This window comes from Anneissia japonica, unplaced genomic scaffold (genome assembly GCF_011630105.1).
Source record: "Anneissia japonica isolate Jap-2015-1 unplaced genomic scaffold, ASM1163010v1 scaffold1060_len253145_cov167, whole genome shotgun sequence".
In the NCBI taxonomy this organism is placed as follows: Eukaryota; Metazoa; Echinodermata; class Crinoidea; order Comatulida; family Comatulidae; genus Anneissia; species Anneissia japonica.
The window spans coordinates 100,403-109,388 of record NW_022735641.1 but is presented as its reverse complement, the minus strand read 5'-3'; the positions used below and the strand labels follow the sequence as shown (position 1 = coordinate 109,388).

The window sequence follows — 8,986 nt, the reverse complement described above, 5'->3', positions numbered from 1 at the left end:
CAGTAAACGAAGCGCCGATTCGGCGATCATCACGTCACGTTGTCAATTGGCTTGTTCATGTTACCGACTACAATAAAAGTTAAATTTCTTATTTTAGTTGGTATATACGAACTATATAATACTCACAAATCGTTTTCGAATGTTTATATAATAATTACTGTTGGAATTTCCAGCGTATGATCACCCTATGCCTTGACTGGAAATATCGTAAACAAGCACTCATCGCAAATATCGCCGACGACTTATAGCCTATTTTAACCTGTAATCAGTTTTATATAGGCCTACTGATTTTTTTTTGTTTTGTTTATTAATTCCTCCGTGATTTTTAGTCCTATTTTATTTATTTTTGATAGATGATCAATACAAATTACCATAGATTTATTTTTATGGTAAAACAGGTGCAGTAGTTAGTTATTTTTAATCAATGAATACTCATTAACATAATTTATATCATACGACATAAGGGAGGCATTTCAAAGCATATCAATGTTATGTATGTATTGAAATATTTGCAGCTCATTATCCTTTGTTTATATTATCATCAAGGTGCAAACGTGGACACTGTCAGGAAATGAATGCTATCGAAGAATGTCTGTGCTGTCACGAGGTTCCAGATGTGGTTGCAACAAGAGACAGAGATATTACTGTGACTGGTGATCTGAATTGCATTACTCGCCTTCCAGGTTTTGAATCAAACTGTCTCGATGTATGGAGTTTGCAGATGGCTAGGAAGAACACTCCAAAGAAGTACATGTGCAGTGAAAAGAAATCAGCCATGAGTAAGTGGTTTCTGAAGGCTACATATAAACAACAACTACTGTATTGTTAATTTATACAGTAAGCTACACACAATATAAATGTGTAAACAGCACCACACCCAGAAATAAACAGTTACACAGTACTCACACATTTTAAATATAAAAATCCAATGTAATCTGTTAATCAGGGCTACGGTACTAAAAGGGCTACTGTCTATGAAATATAATTACAGTACTTTAAAACATTCAGTATAATATCCCCAAACGTAACAATCAATTCTTATATTAATATTTTACAGGAAATACAGGCACACTGGATACAGGAACTTTGTCAAATGGACACAGGGGTACTTGGGCAAAGATAACCGTGTGGTTTTACCATCATGTGTTGTTGCCAAAATCAGGAACAAGTTCAGGTCCGAGCATTACGCGGGTTTTATATCCAAGTCTATAAATAAATACTGAAGCATATTTTTACAACGGTCTCCTGCATACTATATATATATATATATATATATATATCACTTTTTAGTCCACTTCAAGGAACGTGTGCGGTGAGCAGCAATAACCTCTGCTTTGTCAGGTCGCTCAAAGCTGCTGCAAAGAAACGATGGAATATCTACTTGACTTGGCTGGTAACTCCCTCATTACAGCGATTAACCACAAGGTCCAACAGTTTGTCTACATACTCTGAAAAATATGACAAAGTAGTTTCCATATAAAAGAAAAACCTGTTTTAAATATACACTTCTCTACTGAGAATGTTAGTATTATTGTCGTTTATCAACTATATCAAATAACCATGACAACCAACATTTGTCAACATATTGCAAAACGTATTAAATGATCCAATAGTTTAAGTATGAGAAAGAAATAAAGTTTGATTTAAAAGAAAAAAAAAAGTTTTCTACTAAGTGATTTTATTGTTGTTCGATTAAATTTTTACCATAACTTGCTGCAACCATCACTGGTCTGACAACGGCACCACCTTTCTTGAACTCTGGGAAAGTTATTGCGTAGTGGCTTGCACCATCCACTGTCGATGCTTGTGAGCGACCTCCGTTTTCATTATAATTCAGGACAGCCAATAAGGTCCTGCACAAATAAAATGTTACATAGGAAATAAATCATGTTTCTGCTTAATACAAATCAACAACAATCTAGCTCAACATTATTATTGCTAACATTAACAAATTATTTACCTGCACTTTTGAGGCACTTTTACTGTGTAAAAAGTATAGGCTAGGCCTAGCCTCCTGGAGTAGAAGTAATTTGCCTGTGTGTAGTAGTAGTAGGGTAGCCCTTGCCTATAAGTCGCGAAAGTGCTGGGCCTAAGTAGATTAGATAGCGCATACTGAGGGCTACACCACTATTAGTTCCGATTAAAAAGAAGAAAAAGGCCTAGGCCTAGCTAGGTGGGATAGGGTAGTGTGATACTATATAGCTACCCAGCAAACACAAAACGTTCGCGAACGTTGTGGTTAGGCCTATGTCACAAAATAACGTTCACACAATGTTGTAAAAACATTCAAAAGTTGTGAGATTATAGTACGTACATATGGTTCTACAAAATAACGTTTTTATCACCAAACTGTAATGTTATTATAATGTTCTTAGAACGTAATATTGTTAGCCGGGTAGGGCCTAGGCTGTTAAACATCTAGGCCAACGCAACGTCGCACTCACCCTTGCTCTTTCTCTTTTCTCATAGGCCGTTGACCGACGACGTTTCTTCATTTCGTTGCAAAGCAAATGTCCTGGGCGACTTGGCTTCGTAAATATACTAGGAATTGCTCCTTGTTTCAGTCTCATGGTATTACGACCAGACAGCCCAATACTTTGAGCTAATACACTTCTCGGTTCGTAATCGTCCGGTGCAAAATGCTTACTGCATAAAACAGAATGAGCAGATCCTTGGAAGTGAAGCCTGGTTCTCGAGACTGCTTCATTCCAATTCTTCCTTAAAATTTCATCCTTTGGAAACTGGTGGAAACTAATGTTGTGTGAATGGTTGCTATCACAACCAGCAGCCACACAACGGGGCATACTGACACTTCAAATTAATCGGGAAAACTTTCTATAGAACTTTGTTTTGTGCTGAATACTATCGATCACTGTATGTTTGTGTAGCCAATGCCGCGAACATCGAGTGTTATGTTGTACAGAGTGTATGTCATATCCGGTAAAGGTCAAATGTGGGTCAAATTCAGAAGGCGGGGCTTAGGACTACAGAATCCATAAAAATAGGTGATTTAAAACTCATTTTTTCAGAAAAACGCATTGTCTAAAAATAAAAGGAAAGCCACACATTTTTTTATTATATAATTCTTTATTGTTTTATGACATTTTGAAAGTAACAAGAACATGTCATTTTAGATGGTCTTTAATGAATAAATAACAATAACTATAACGTGTACATAATATCAGTACTACAATAATAAGATTAACATTTTCAATCTTACAATAAATTTTATACAGCCGGTGTTATTTATTGTCCTAGGCTACTATGGCTAATGACAGGTACGCTTTCACCATTAAAGGCTTTTTCTATGAATGGAATGACCTGTACGAAACACGAGCTCCTGTAGACCAAACCCAGTACCGTTACGATTTTAATCATACGGGAAATATCCTCAAAATTGATTAAAAATCAAAGATTAATTAAGAGTCATTTAATTTTCCACCTGCTTTTCACAAAAGCTATATTTCAGCTATCCAGTGACCTTTGAACATCAAAGTTAAAAATACATGTCCTCTCCAGAAGAATATGTAATTTATTTGTATGAAAGTTATCTGGAATACTACTCTTTTTTAAAATATATTTATTTTTTCCTTAATAGACAGTGATTGTAAAGCACTGGAAATCAGCTTAAAACATGCAATTTTACCAATTGGTATGGAATAATACTGCTATATAAGTCAACTTCAGCATACTGCCTGAAGGAAACCATTAAAAAAACAAAACAACTTAGCAATAATTTATACAAGAAGTACATCAAAATGATAGTTGGTGATAAGATGAACAAAAACATTTACAAACACTGCATTTCTAAATGTAATTTAGTTGTTTGTTTACACTTTTAAACACACAGCATCTTCTTCCTGGAGAGGACATGTGTTAAATAAAACACATGATGGTGGATAAAGGATTTACAAAATGTAATTAACACCAAATGATATGTCATTTCATTAGAAGTAGGGGTGTTTATGTTGTATCACTGGAACATGAAATGGTGAAATCCTTACTAGTCAGAAAAATACCAACTATTTGTATTCTGGAAAGGACATGATTTTTAACAACGGAATTGACATATGACTATTGATTGCACAATTACCTAAAAATGAATATGCTAATAAATTAAGTGTTACTTGTTATCTGTTGGGGATGTCAATAAGATACTATGGCTACGGTCACACTAGAGTTTCAAGCCTGGCTTGACTCACCGCGGGTGAGATTTTCGTAATGTGACCGCATCTGCACCGACTTGCGCCTGGCGTGACCTCGGTCTCAATCTACCTATCTCGATCCCGGCTCAGCACCCATACTGACCCTGGATTGACCCTGGCGTGACTGAGATTGACATTTCCTCGTCGGCTGTCGACCAATCACCGTCGATGAATAAAAAAACCCGCGATTCTTCATGTGTGTTCAATCAAGACGCAATCATTACTTTTCATAAAAGTTAATTCAAATTTTAATTAATAATAATGCGATTGATTTGGAGCGACCAGGAAACTGCTGACCTGATAGATTTGTGGGGCCAACCCGAGCTGAGAGACCGGATAGAAAATAAAAAAACAAACAACAAAGCGGGAATTTCTGGCATGCTTGTTGACAAATTAGCCAGTCTCGGACCTGAGAAGAGAACGACGGCCCAAATTCAAACAAGAGTGAAGGCATTGCGAGCCCAATACAAGCTGATAAAAGATCAGTTGAAGAAGAGTGGTTCAGGCACGTCTGGTGTAAAATCTTTGATTGCGATCCACCCAATCACACACGCGTACAGTATATCGAATCCTGTGAAACAGAGTTGGCCAAACTCTCTCTCTACGGCTCTGCTGTTTCGACTTTCATAATTTGGAGGTCAATCCAACTAGTGTTACCGACCCAGAATTTCGAGCCTGGCTAGAAATCACACCCACGGCGAGTCAAGCCAGGCTTGAGGCTTGTGACCGTAGCCTTTAGGTATAGATAGAGTACATATTTTCCTGTTTTATCAAAAATATAATACAGTAGATGCATATCCTAGAGAGGACAATAGAATTTTTATTTAACACGGAATACAAATCTTACAAAAATGGACATAAGTTTAACAATTTTTCACCGATTTTCATAATTCAACTTTTGAAATTTTCCACATATTTTTAACTTTTCATTAAGTAAGAATTTACCACATTATCTTGCACCATTTTTCAAAGAATTCTTTTAGAATATACATACTAAAATAAATGGGAATCCAAAAATGTGTTAATAGTGATCATATTGGCAAAATTTTAATATGAAGAACAAACTGAACTCTACAAAAAACTTATGTAGCTAGCACATAATGGTGTCCATCAAATAAAGTTAATTACTTTATATTATCTTGATAATTACAAAAATCAGATATGAAAAAAAAGAAATGGCCGCACAAAAATGTGTACACAGCTGAGCAAGCGATTGACCTGATTTTGTATTCAGACAACGATTAAGGTTAATTTTTAGATGTGCGAGACTTAGACGTGCCTGTTAGCGATGATGACGGTGGGGCTTCAAGCAGTTCAAGCGGAGATGTTCTTGATGAAGATGAGCCTAGGCCTAGAAATGTGAGGGTAGTCGACGCTTTTGAATGGAAAGATCGCGCTTATAGTTTTGGATGGTTGGGTAAATAAATTATATAACTGTGTGGAATAGGAATGTTTTATATTTGTTTTTATTTTTTTTTGGCTATAATTTATTTTTTTTCTGGTTTTTGCTGACGATTTATATGTAGCATTTTTCTGTCATTTCTATTATATTATATATATATTATATCATATTATATTATGAAAAAAAAATTCCCAAAAATATAAATTATACATCAAATGAAAGCTTATTCTATAAGCTTTCTTTGTTTTTGAAACAATTTTCTGTATAATTTACAGAAAGTTCCCAAAAATCCACCAGAACGACGTATACTCAAAAAATGCAAAAAACATTGTTACACTGCAAAAGAATCCGGTATTCAAGGGTTTGCACTAGAAAAAAGAATCCGGTATCCAGAGGGTTAAGTGACTTAAAGTTAAGTGACTTAACTTTACTAGAATAACGGTAAATTAACTTGCTTAACGGTAAAGTCGGCTCGGATTACAAGGACACGATTATGTAACGTAGGCATCTAAGCCAGCGTTGTTGTATTGTACCACCATTATCATCTTCTGGCTGGCAACAACATACTCCAACAATGCTAACAACAGCATCGAAGTAGTCTCATTAGTCTGGTTTTCAGAAATGATTTGTAATATTAAGGGTAAAAACCCAGCAAACTTCCGTTTTACGAATAGTCGATATTACGTTAAAAAGTCTGATTGTGTACGTTTTTCAAAGTGATAATGTATATTTTTCTTAATAATAAAATCAGATTTGTTGTATTTATTTATTGACAATTCAATCTTTTCCATTTCTGCTATAATAGTCGCTATTAATTCAGTTTCAACAAACTACCACCAAAGCCAAGTCGTTAAAATGAGTGCACATGTTTATGATGACGAAATAAAAGTGTGTGGAAGTCAGCAACTTATTTGACACCACAAAGCTAGATTTTCGGGAAGTGCATGTAAACAACACAATTAAGCAATCTAAAAACTACAAAACGGGACAGTAATGTCCAGACGTTTTAACGAAAATTAAAACAATATTTTGTTAAATGGAAGAATGCTAGCTAGCGATTAAAATAATTCGTTTTTTATCAAAGGTAAATTAGCTAGGGCTTGGAGAATCTACTACTTAGATTGCGATAGAACACACTGCTGCACTGTCGTTGTTTCGTACAGGTCGGTCAGGTTAGGTACTAGTAGTGGAAACTCACACCTTTTCTTCAGTAGTTTACAATTTTTTTTTTAACAAGTACCACTTGGTACTAGAGGTTCGTAAAATACAGTAGATGTTTTATTAAACAAGCCTTTCCATATGACGTCGACGGCCAGAAACTGGCTGGCTGTTTATCTGGCTCAAACTTGGGATCGAACGCAATTAGGGGATTATCGTATCATGTTTCAAGACGGGTATATCTGGATAAAGTTCGACGTGAACCAGGCTAATAACAACTCCCTGAATACCATTATTTCATTAATCACTTTCGACATCACCGTTTCTATTAAATTTGGCAGTAGACACGCGCTCCCACTGGGAGCCTATTTTCTAGAACGTGGGCCCGGTCGAGCACACCTTGTGGGCCGGATCGTCCAAGGTAAGCCAGTGTTGGGCTTGTATGGAAATGCGCCCGATCGTCTGTGTCATCCTCTTTAATCAACAAACACCAGGATCCTCTACAGTACTTTACTATACTACTGTATTGTTGGAACAAGATTGATGAATAAATAATATGAAACTTACTACGTGAAATGTTGAGCACATCCAGGACACGAAAGCGTAACAACAACATCTACACCACTTCCTTCTTCTCAGTATTTAATAAAACTGTCGGCAGTAGTTTAAAATAAAAGCACTCACTATCACCAAAGACTTCTTGGTTAGCACCACCACCACCGCATGCTCAAATACTAGTCTTTGGCACGCTGCACAGTACGGTCTTGGCCTAGGTAATGCCATCTATGAGGCGCCAAGTGTAAATTTATTATTTAACACAATTATTTATGAATAAACTCATTATTTAACATAAAATTGAATATATCACCAATTATTTATATATAATGCATTTATATCTTAACAATTATATGTAAATAATTACATATACGTTTTCATTATTTATAAACAATTAGTTTACTGATATCATCATATAATTATTGAAAGGACATAGGCCTATTTATAACCTACCGGTTACCGTATATAATAAGTTCAATTATTTCATTATATATAAATAAGGAAAGGGTAAGAAATAATTGTATAGAAATAATGAAAAATAACTAACAATTATTTACATATAATAAGTTATATTATATATATATATATATATTATATATAGGCCTATATATGTACTGTCTCTTATACACATCTAGATGTGTATAAGAGACAGCTGTATGATTGTGTAGCCAATGCCGCGAACATCGAGTGTTATGTTGTACAGAGTGTATGTCATATCCGGTAAAGGTCAAATGTGGGTCAACTTCAGAAGGCGGGGCTTAGGATTACAGAATCCATAAAAATAGGTGATTTAAAACTCATTTTTTCAGAAAAACGCATTGTCTAAATATATTTATATATATTCATTCTTTTGTCGGACAAATAAGCAAACAAGAATGAAAACAAAGAGGCGAGTTGGTTGGTCGTGCGTCAAGGGCGCCGTAACCAGCCGTAGTATCGGCGCTGGTTAACCGGCTCTCAAGGGCGCCGTAACCAGCCGTAGTATCGGCGCTGGTTAACCGGCTCACTCGCCGGGGTCCGACGTTGGGGAGGGGAAAATATCCCCGATATATTATGTTTATTTTATATATACTTAGTAGTTCGAAGAACTAAAAAATAATGTAACTATAAATACTTTCAATGGCACAATAATTATAATTATATTTGTCAACTGATTGGTCAACACATGGGTGGGTGGATGTGCAAGGTCATTGTTATTCTGAGAGAACACCTCTCGGTGAATCTTAATTATTGATACTGATGTTATGGATGTTCGCTTATGGAAAGAAATGCCTCTGTTGCTGCCGGGGTGGTGGGGAATAGAATTTTCAGGCTTGCCAATTACTCTTTCTTTTCCAATAAATGTGGTATATCACTCTCTGTAAAATTAAGGAAAAGGGGTAGGAACATTCCCCAAGATATTTGCACAAATCATTGATGATATAGTAACAGAAGTGATGTGATATCGCTACTGCAGAGGTATACAGATGTAAAGGACATAAAACGCTTCTTCAGAGGTCTCCCACAACACCCAATAAATAAAAATGTTAATATTTACAAATTGGTTTCAGAAATCCATTATACTGTAGGCCTAGCTCTCAAAACTCTTATTGTTGAACCTTTTGTGCACAAACCCCAAATGCTGGACCTTCAAATTTCTAAAGGTTCACATTTTAAAACCCATTTT

At 35.6% G+C, this 8,986-nt stretch overlaps 1 long non-coding RNA gene across 1 annotated transcript; it reads right to left on the bottom strand.

The window, feature by feature from the left end:
* Nucleotides 1-1,295: 1,295 nt before the first annotated feature.
* On the bottom strand, nt 1,296-7,474 carry LOC117116644. Its single transcript, XR_004446796.1, has 3 exons — nt 7,333-7,474; nt 1,705-1,853; nt 1,296-1,448 (listed from the first exon to the last, which is right to left on the bottom strand). It is a non-coding gene; the product is annotated as an uncharacterized LOC117116644 (long non-coding RNA).
* Nucleotides 7,475-8,986: the final 1,512 nt, after the last annotated feature.